Below are 9,984 nucleotides of genomic sequence, written 5' to 3' on the forward strand. Positions count from 1 at the left end.
CCTCCCTTTCTCCCTTCCTCTCTTTCTCTCTCCCTCTCCCTCACCCATCCCCACTCCCCCCCCCCCATCCCCGGTCGGTCATGTGGCATCCTCATTTTCCACGAGAAGTCAGGAAGCCGGAAGCGATGTTGGACTGATGTTCGCATGCTACGGAATCCCCCTTCCCCGGGGATAGCTGCGCTGCTGAAGGGGATAGCCGCGTTGCCTCTGGCGGGCCGTGGCGGGTGGCGATGGTGTCTTTTCTTCTGTATGGATAGAAATGATTTGAAGAGGAGGCAGGATGGGCCTAGGTCCACTGACTCACACCAAGGCCCTTTGGGAGCTTTTCAGTGAATCGGGACGGAACATTGCTCTCCGTGCGGGGAGGGAACCGGGATGGGGCACCCCGAGATGGACCGCTTTGGCACACACGTGAGTTGGAATTTCAGGCGCTTCGGACGCGACGGGTGGGCTACCGGGACGCTCTGCCGCTCTGCCTCCCCGCCTCTCCCTCCCTCTTCTTCCTGACCTGAAAGGAGGACCAAAATCTTCCTCCTCCAGAAGCTCAAGCTCAAGCTCAAGCTCAAGCTCAGAGCCCGCCGTTTCGTTTCGAGTCAGTGAATTCTGGCTTGGGCTTCTCCTGCGTGTGTGTGTGCGTGTGTGTGTGTGGTGGTGGTGGTGGTGGGGGGGGGGGGCACAGTGCACGCGTCCCCCGGCCGTGGGTTGCTCTCTTCTCGAGCTGTCTCTTGGGGACAGGAACTTCTCAGGCGACAACTCAGAAGGATCGTGGAGGGAACATCGTTTTTCCTCCCTCTCCCACGACTGATCGATGCGGACGTACACACGGGAATCTCGCGCCCCCCTTCCCCGCCCCAACTGAGAGGAGTCACCGGTACGTGGACATCCTTGCGGTCACAGACGCTCTCCGTGGCTCTTCTATGTGGCCGGGCTCCCTGGCCTTCCTTCACCGCCCCCGCCCACCCCCCGATGAAGTTGCATCATCGTTCGTAGTGTCAATGCTGTGAGGAGATAAGCTTTTCGAAATAAAATTCTCCCCGCCTTTCCTTCCCAAGGGCACCGTGAACACCTACCTACCTACTCTCGTGTGCAGTGCTTATGGACCCAGCTGGAGCAGAGGACCCTCTCCGACACACCCACGGACTCACTTGCTCCGAGTCGTCGGGGAGAGGGTGTTTGGTTCTGTGTTTTAAACTGGTGGGCCGATGACACGTCATCTCCTAGGAAGCCACCGGGTTCACCTCACCGGTTCGGGTTCGGTGGCGTGAAGTACATTTACATCCTCCTTAGGTTTGACTCTGAAAGTCTTGGGGCCCTGAGTAGGACGCCCCCAAATGTGCCTCCGTGGCGTACGGATGTTTTGGAATTAGAGTGACAACACCACACCGCGAGAGGGACGCTCTGACTCTCCTTTACTTCTCCCCTCTGAAATCGGGAAGAAAATCTCTCACGTGAAAGGGGAGGGGGGCGGGCGGGAGGTGTAGGGATCACGACGAACTGAACTGAACTGCTTTCATGTCTCCTGAAATGTTCACGAATCATCTAAGTAGGATTGCTCATGACAAACAGAGGACATAGGTGTGGACGAGATAAGAATGTTTAAGGGGAACTTTCCCCCCAGTGCTTGTTTTCTGTAGGCCGACTTCAAGATTTTCCAGCATCTCTGGTCATCTCTGGGCTTACAGCTTGGCTAAGTGCCATGACAGGGTGAAATCTCAGCGAGTGTCTACATCATCGCCACATAAGATAAAATACTGAAACGTTCATGGCTCCACAAGTCTGAGGGTCTCCCTTCTTTGGACCTTTTACGGAGGAGAGACTGAGCATGTTCGGTTCCACGCCTAGCTAGATCTTGTGCTTTAGGGAAAGACTGTACTAGGTAGGAGCCTTGACTTCTACACAGTATTCCATGTTCACGCTGCTCACTGCGGTTGGCTTCCTTACTTTCACTGAAGGAAAAAAAAAAAAAAAAAAAGAAAGAAAAGAAAAAAGACAGTGTCCAAGGACGAAGCATTGTAAAGAAGGAACGTGTGTGGTCCTTCTTTAAGGACCTGAACCTGATGTCGCCATCCTCATGGGAGGAAGAGGACTTTTTTTTTTTTTTTTTTTTTTTCCGGGGGGTGGGGGGGTGGGGGGGCGCGCGGGTGGAGGCAAATTAGGAAGTATGGAGATGAGGTTTGGGGGAAGGAGCGAGAGGTTTTAGTCCTAAAGGTAGTCATTTCTCAATGGGAAAGAAAGAAATCAAGGGACAAGCTAAAAATGGGCACAGACGATTGGAAAAGGCGTGTGAAGAAAAGAGGCTTTCGAAAGGAATCAGATCTGTGGTCAGGACTGGATGAGGATGGATACAAAGACAGAAATGACTTTTCACATCAACATTGAAACCAGTGCCAAATTAAGATTTAGTTGCCTCTCTCTGTTCAAAGGACCAGGTTTGGGTTTAGGGTTTGGGTTTTTCTTCTATCGGTCTGCTCTGTCCATCATGAGAGATTAGATTAGATTAGGAAAGGATCTTTTCCTTTATCTTTAAGGAGGGAAAGAAAGAAAGAAAGAAAGAAAGAAAGAAAGAAAGAAAGAAAGAAAGAAAGAAAGAAAGAAAGAAAGAAAGAAAGAAAGAAAGAAAGGAAGAAAGAAAGGAAGGAAGGAAGGAAGGAAAAGAAAGGAAGGACGGAAGGAAGGAAGGAAGGAAGGACGGAAGGAAGGAAAGAAGGAAGAGAGAGAGAGAGAGAGAGAGAGAGAGAGAGAGAGAGAGAGAGAGAGAGAGAGAGAGAGAGAGAGAGAAAAGCTTATGTCTTTGTCAAAAGTCATCACTTATTTTCTAGGCTGCCTTTATCAGGTCTCGGAGGACTCACATCGACTTAGTCCTCTCGATAGTCAAAGAACCAGGTCTGGCTCAGAACTGAAAAAGAAGCTTCTCTCTCTGCCTAGCAAGTCTTTCCTTGGGATGCTGGTGACGTGCCTAAGGAAGCACTGTTTCACGGTGACCCATCATCTGATGAAGTGCCTTACAATCTTTTGGATATTTTGGACACACTTGCCCCCAAATTGAAGGACCGATGAAGTCCTTTGGACTTAGAGATAGGATCCAGGAGGAGAGGGCCCTCCAAGTAGCTCAAAAAATGTGTTCTCTCTCCTGAGAAATGAGAGAGATGAAACTGACTAAGTTTCTTGGGGAGGTTCGATGACACGGGAAGCGTTGTCCAAAGAGGAAGGAACGACGTGAAGTCTTCTTTGGCTTGTGTCTGTGCACCGATGTGTTCTAACGGTTCCAGAAATGATGGGATCTTTCTTCCCGGAAGTCTTCTCTGCCCTGGCATAAAGGGCTGTCTGTCGTCGTCAAAATGGAGGCTCACACGAAAGGGACTGTACCCAGTATCACGGAGATGTTCTAACCGACTTTCACGCCGAGGCGGCAACAACAGCCTGTTGAAAGATGGTGGGGGTGGCGGGGCACACGTGGGTGGAGCAAGTCCATTCTGTCCTTTCAGCATCCGGTCGGGGCTATGGCAGACGGGAGACGAGACGAGACGAGACGAGATGAGACGAGACGAGACGAGACGAGACGAGACGGCGGCCCAGCCGGTTGCTCCCTGGCCAACCTCCCCCCTGCCCCTCCCCTTGCATTCCTTCACCCGCCCATCCCACGGTGTCTTGAAGAGGAGTCCGATTGTCAATAGACGTGGGCAGGAAGATTTTCTACGGTCTACCGGCAACGGGAACGGCGACGTCTGACCTCTCGTGCTTGTAACCCTGGGGGGTGGGGGTGGGGGTGGGGGGGAACGTTTTTCTCTCTGGAAAGAAAACCTCCTCTCTCTGGATCCTCGGACCCCCAGCCACTGGACTTCATTCCACTGCCACTTATTTATTTATTTATTTTTGTGGGATGCGGGCCTCTCACTGTTGTGGCCTCTCCCGTGGCGGAGCACAGGCTCCGCGGCCATGGCTCACGGGCCCGGCCGCCACGCGGCGTGTGGGATCTTCCCGGACCGGGGCACGAACCCGTGTCCCCTGCATCGGCGGGCGGATCCTCAACCACTGCGCCACCGGGGAAGCCCTCCACTGCCACTTCGTAGGGGTCATCCAAACATTCTTGTGACCGTGGCTATGTTTTCCGTGTGGGTTGAGGTCTTCCCTCACCGCAAGCCTGATGTCCTCACCGTGGCACAGAGACTGTTAAAGAAACGAAATGTGCTTGCCGCCTGGGGTCTGCCTTCCACAGGCTTCCGGGTGATCAGATCGAGGCACCCCTTTCACTGGGCAAATCCTACAGTTCTTCACAGAAGCTCTTGAAAACTTTTTTGGAACCGGCACTCGTCCAGTCACGCTCAATCATCAGGCAGGGCCGGCAGAACCGATGGAAAAACTGGACTCCAAGAAGAGCAAGAATGACTTCCATGGGGTTGAGTGACCTGAGGAGGAGGAGGAGGAGGAGGAGGAGGAGGAGGAGGAGGAGGAGGAGGATGTGTATGACTACTTGTGTAAAATGGGACTGACTGGGGAAGCGGGGGATACTTAGGGGGTTGGGTGGGATGAACATATACACATTACTGTACATAAAATAGGGAATCAACAAGCATCTCCTACTATAGAGCACAGGATACTCTACTCAATACTTTGTAATAACCTATGAGAGAAAAGAATCTGAAAAAGAATCTTTTCAAAATTATTTATTTATTTATTTATTCATCCATTCATTCATTTATTTATATTGCGGTATGCGGGTCTCTCACTGTTGTGGCCTCTCCCGTTGTGGAGCACAGGCTCCGGACGCACAGGCTCACGGGCCTAGCTGCTCCGCGGCATGTGGGATTTTCCCGGACCGGGGCACGAACCCGTGTCCCCTGCATCGGCAGGCGGACTCTCAACCACTGCGCCACCGGGGAAGCCGCTAAAATATATATGTGTAGATATAGATAGATAGATAGATAGATAGATAGATAGATAGAGATTTATAAAAATCTCTGTCTCTCTGTCTCTCTGTCTCCGTCTCCGTGTCTCTCTCTCCGTGTCTCTCTCTCCCTCCCTCTCTCTCTCTCTCTCTCTCTCTCTCTCTCTATATATATATATATATACATACATACATATATATATATATATATATATATATATATATGAGAGAGGGAGGGAGGGAGAGAGAGAGAGAACTGAATCACTGTGCCGTATACCTGAAACTAACACGACATTGTAAATGAATTATATTTCAAATATTTTTTAAAAAAATCTGGAAAAAAAAAAAAGAGAGGGAGTGGGATTAGGACTGATGGTTAAATCTTTTGTTTTCCACATACAAGGGAAACAGAAACAAACAAGGAAAACCCAAGTTTCTTTTTTTATTTTTAAAGATGGATATCCATTTGGTAACTTATACCTCTGTCAGCAGGATGGAATCACTGATCTTTTTCTCCTTACCTTCCTTAATTCAGAAACTCTCAGTGAGGCTTCTTATTTCCTTGGCGATACAGCTATTTGCATACGTTACCTGGAGGCCAAAATTATGTTTCCATGAGACAGGGATACACACTTCTGGATATGAAATTCTGGTGCTACTCGTTTCCCTTAGGGTGTTGTTCTTAACCTGAAAACGGGACTGCATCCCGAAGTTTTGTGAGTTCCCTTCAATCTCTGGCTACGACTCTCTCCATGAATGTTGGCCATTTTCTCCCACCCTTTTGGCTTGGCATCACTGAGGCCTAAAACGGCCTTTTGCCTGAAGCCCTGCAGACGGAAGCTAGAGAACTTGATGAAAACCTTAGAGAAACGGCCACAACGGCTCCTATGGAAAGAATCCTCGTGCCTGTTTCTGTGAGAGCCACTCCGAAATTTGAACCAAACACCCGACGACATCATCAGAGGTATTTCAAACTTCTAAAGTTACTTCGACCCTGACATCTAGAAATCTCCTTCACACACACACACACACACACACACACACACACACACACACACACACGAGTCACCAGCTCAGCTTTAATATGTTCCAAGGAACTTTCAGAGGAGGGAACTGTTGAGCTCCCAGAGTAGGCCGCCCCAAAATGTGCCTCCATGCTCTATTGATTATTTTGAATTCAAGTGACAAGAACCGGCCAGCACAAGAGGGACACACTGGCCCTCCTTTCTGTCCTCCTGCGGAGGAAGATCTCAAGTGAAGACATCTGCTTCCACACATGTCCATGATTCTCAAATGGTGTAGTGGGGTTTCCAGGGTCAGGAAAAGGAGGGGACACCTTTTGCCTGGAGAAAAGGCCTGTTTCTCACACGTCCTCCTCCCGTCACCTCCTCTCTCCCTCCTTCCCTCCCTGCAGTTTGGAGGGGGCAGCCTGAGGGTGGCGAAATTGGGGAAAGAAAAGAGAAAAAGCCATTCATTAAAGAGAAGCTCGAGGCAAAGTCAAAGGCTCCGACCTGACCGGAGAGCTTTCTGCATTTGAATCGAGCGATTGAACGAGGCCCTGCGGAATGAATCGTCCGCACCTCCCCTCCCCCGCTCCTGGCAAAGGTCAGTCCAAGGGGACTTAGGAAGGAGCTCTGGAGAAGGAACGGGGGTGGGGGTGGGGGTGGGGGCGGGACCAACAGACAATAGCCGCTGCCTGCCTGCCTGCCTGCCTGCCTGCCTGCCTGCCTGCCTGCCTGCCGGGTTGAGGCCTGAGGGCTGAGGGCCACGCCGCCTCCTGTAACACAATCCCTTCCAGGAAACTGCTGTGATGACTATGTGGCAGTGAATCATCAAATCCGAACTCTCTTGGCCTATTTCTGCAAAAGGCCCGAGTCTCAGCTATGACAGATTCTCTGGATTTCTTCGCACATGGACTGACCCGCACCCTCCCATTCTGTCAGATCCTCCTTTGTACACACACCTCCACTGGAAGGGCTCTTTGGCCTCGTCCAGAAAAAGAACAAGCAAAAACAAACACACAAACAGACTGAAATGATGTGTCGGTATTTATTGGAAAGAAACACGCTCCTCTCACATACTTGAGGGCAGGAAGCGGAAGGCAGGTTCTCGGCCGGAGGGGGACGGGAAACCTGAGCCGACGTCGGTCAGCGGTCCGCCCCCCCCCACCCCCCTTCTCTCCCACGTCACGTGGGCGTCCCTGCCCTGCTGTTGATATTTCACTTGGGAAACTTCTGTAGGCCGGCCGAGATGCCAGCTTGCTGTCCTGCTGCTTCATGTCCATCTATCTCTGTCAGCCATGCCCAAAAGGCACGTGAAATCATGGAGAGCAAATAGCACACCCAGAGCTCTCTCTCTCTCTCTCTCTCTCCCCCCCCCCCCGTGTGTGTGTGTGTGTGTGTGTGTGTGTGTGTGTGTGTGTGTGCGTGTGTGTGTGTTTGGATTTCCCAGGAACCTATGAGGGAGCAAAGGGAGGGCTGGGTGAAGGAATCCTGGGTGCCTGTCATCGCACACCCTGCAGAGCACCATTTATTTCCATCTCCATATCTGAAAGACACTTAGTCCTCATTTCAGCAACTTGATGGTGATTCCCCTTCTAAATACATGACAAAACCTATGAAGTACTGGACTCATTGAATCTGTAGCTGCTAACAGGGTCCAGGGAGTTTTCAATCAATGGCAGGAAAAGAAATGATCCTGAACATAAAACTGCCAAGAATTCCTATGGATGGAGTTATCGTGGACCGACCACTGGTGAGACGTGCCATGGGGGCTCGCGTTGGACAGACTGGAATGGGATAGGTAGAGCCAGTCATCCCATGTTTTACCTCGAGCTGCAGAAGCAGAGAATATCATCTAAAAGCCTACCTTCATGGTATCTCAGTGCTCAGGGCTCTTCCTTCTCAGGGATCTTGTGTTCTGTAGGGATAATTCACGTGCTGGGGCAGTAGGTTCCCAGTATCATCTTGTGAAATGGATTAAATGATGTCTTCCTTTTGAAAAGATAAAGACTATTTGGAAAAGTTATTAACAGTGAACGCGTGACGTTATCCTCTCTGATCTATAAAGTAGAGTTGACCGTTGAACCACCAACATGGAGGGTTACGGCTGCCGACCCCGACCCCACGCGCTGTGAGCGTCCATGGATAACTTCACACTCAGGGCCCTGTATCTGCGCTTCCACCTCCGGGGACTCAGCAACCGACCACAGATCCTGCAGTGCCATAGTGCACACCTATGGAAAATATCCACCTATGAGTCACACGCACACGCACACACACACACACCCACACACACACCCACACCCCCACACACCCACACACATCACCCCCACCGCCCCCCCACAGACACACACTTCACAGTGCTGTTGGGCAACGGCCCTAGCACAACCTGAGAGCCTTCGTGGTATTCGGACTCCATTACCTTTGGTGTGTGTGTGTGTGTGTGTGTGTGTGTGTGTGTGTGTGTGTGTGTTCGTGTGTTCTTTTACCTTTAGTTTTGAGGACAGAGGTAGGGCCGAAAAGAGGTGAGCAAAGCCTTCCCCTGGAACCTGAGGAGGTGTTTAAGGGTTCTGGTTGGCAGATCACCAGTGTGCTGAGTGCCAGGTCCTGGGGACAGAGCTTCTCGAAAGAAAGAATGTGCTTCTTTGTGTCTTGGTGACCTGCCGACCGACCGACCGACCGACCGACCCTGGTGGGATGTGGAGCCCATCCGTGGGAAGGGCCCTTCTCGCCTGGGTCTCGGGAGGATCCTGGGTGCAGAAAGCTCCGCCCTCTACCTTGTATTTTGCCCGTGGAGTGGAGTTGGACGGTGTTTCTAAAGACTCACGCCGGGATACCAGGTTCTGCCGATTCCGGGACCGAAATAGGTCCTGCTCCATCCCCTCTCTCCCTCTCCCCTCTACTGCCTTCGTTCAGGCTCGCACCTCACCGGTCTCTGTCCTGGCTGGGCCTCTGACGACCCTGCCGGCCTCTACCCTGGCCCCTGCTCCCTTGGTTTCCGTGCCGCGTAGAGAGCCATGGTCCTCAAAAGGCAACTGGTCACCTTCTCCCTTTTGTGGAGTCAGTCCTGGCATGGCTCCTCCTGGCCTGGACGTTAACATCACGTGCAACGACTGACAGACTGTGTCCTTCCTCCCGGCCTGATCTTCTACAGGCTCCCCGCCGAAAAGGGGGTAAAAGTCCGCGTGTCTTCCCAAAGTTGAAGATTGGACACGCCTGCCTGGCCGATCGATTCCTAGCTCCGCCACTTGGGAAACCTACTGGATCTTCTGTCGAGACCGCAGAGACATCTTCCTTCGCGGTGCGGTCGTCGGCAGCGGTTCTCTAAGCCGGCCCCGACCGTGTCGGAAAGATGTGTCCCTCCGCCTGTCGAGGACCCGACGAGAGTCAGATACCTTAAGCTCGGTGACTTCCCTGCTGTCTCCCTTTCTGTGGCACAAGCCCATATCCCTGGGTGAGCCCTGTCTTCGCGTGGGCGTGACTTGGCACCACGGTCCGGAGGTCGTGGTGGAAGATCGTGTGCCCACGAAGAAGAGATCCTTGCTCCCGGGGGGGGGGGGGGGGCGGGGGACGTGGACTCTGGGCATCTAGCGTCCATCTTCTCCACGTTCTTCTGAACCCTGCTCTCCCTCTTTCCGCCCCACAGCTCGCCTGATGGTTCGTGGGGAGATGACATCCCAGCCGGCGAGAGCCAAATGATCTTCCCAACGCACGAGAAAAGGAGAGGCGCGGGCCCGGATCCGTCTTAATTTTCTATGCCTAAGAATTTCTAAGAGTTCTCATCCTCCTTTGGCATCGCCCGCGCCCCCCACCCACCCCCCCCCCCTCACCCACCCCCACTCACACCCCCCCCCCCCACACACACACACACACACTCCGCACCCCCGCCAGAGTATAGTTGCTTTTTCAGATTGCCTCTCTTTGCTCAGATCCAACAGAAGAGATGTTAGGTTCGGACGCTTCTCTGGGTCTTTCTTTGTTTTCTTAGGAGGGCTCCCCGTGTCGCATGAAACTCAGAAGAAATACATGCGTAAGCTTCTCTCCTTGTGAGTCTGTTATAACACGTGGAAGATCATTTAAAGATCCGGAGGAGGCAAA

Source organism: Kogia breviceps (genome assembly GCF_026419965.1).
Source record: "Kogia breviceps isolate mKogBre1 chromosome 20 unlocalized genomic scaffold, mKogBre1 haplotype 1 SUPER_20_unloc_14, whole genome shotgun sequence".
Classification (NCBI taxonomy): domain Eukaryota; kingdom Metazoa; phylum Chordata; class Mammalia; order Artiodactyla; family Physeteridae; genus Kogia; species Kogia breviceps.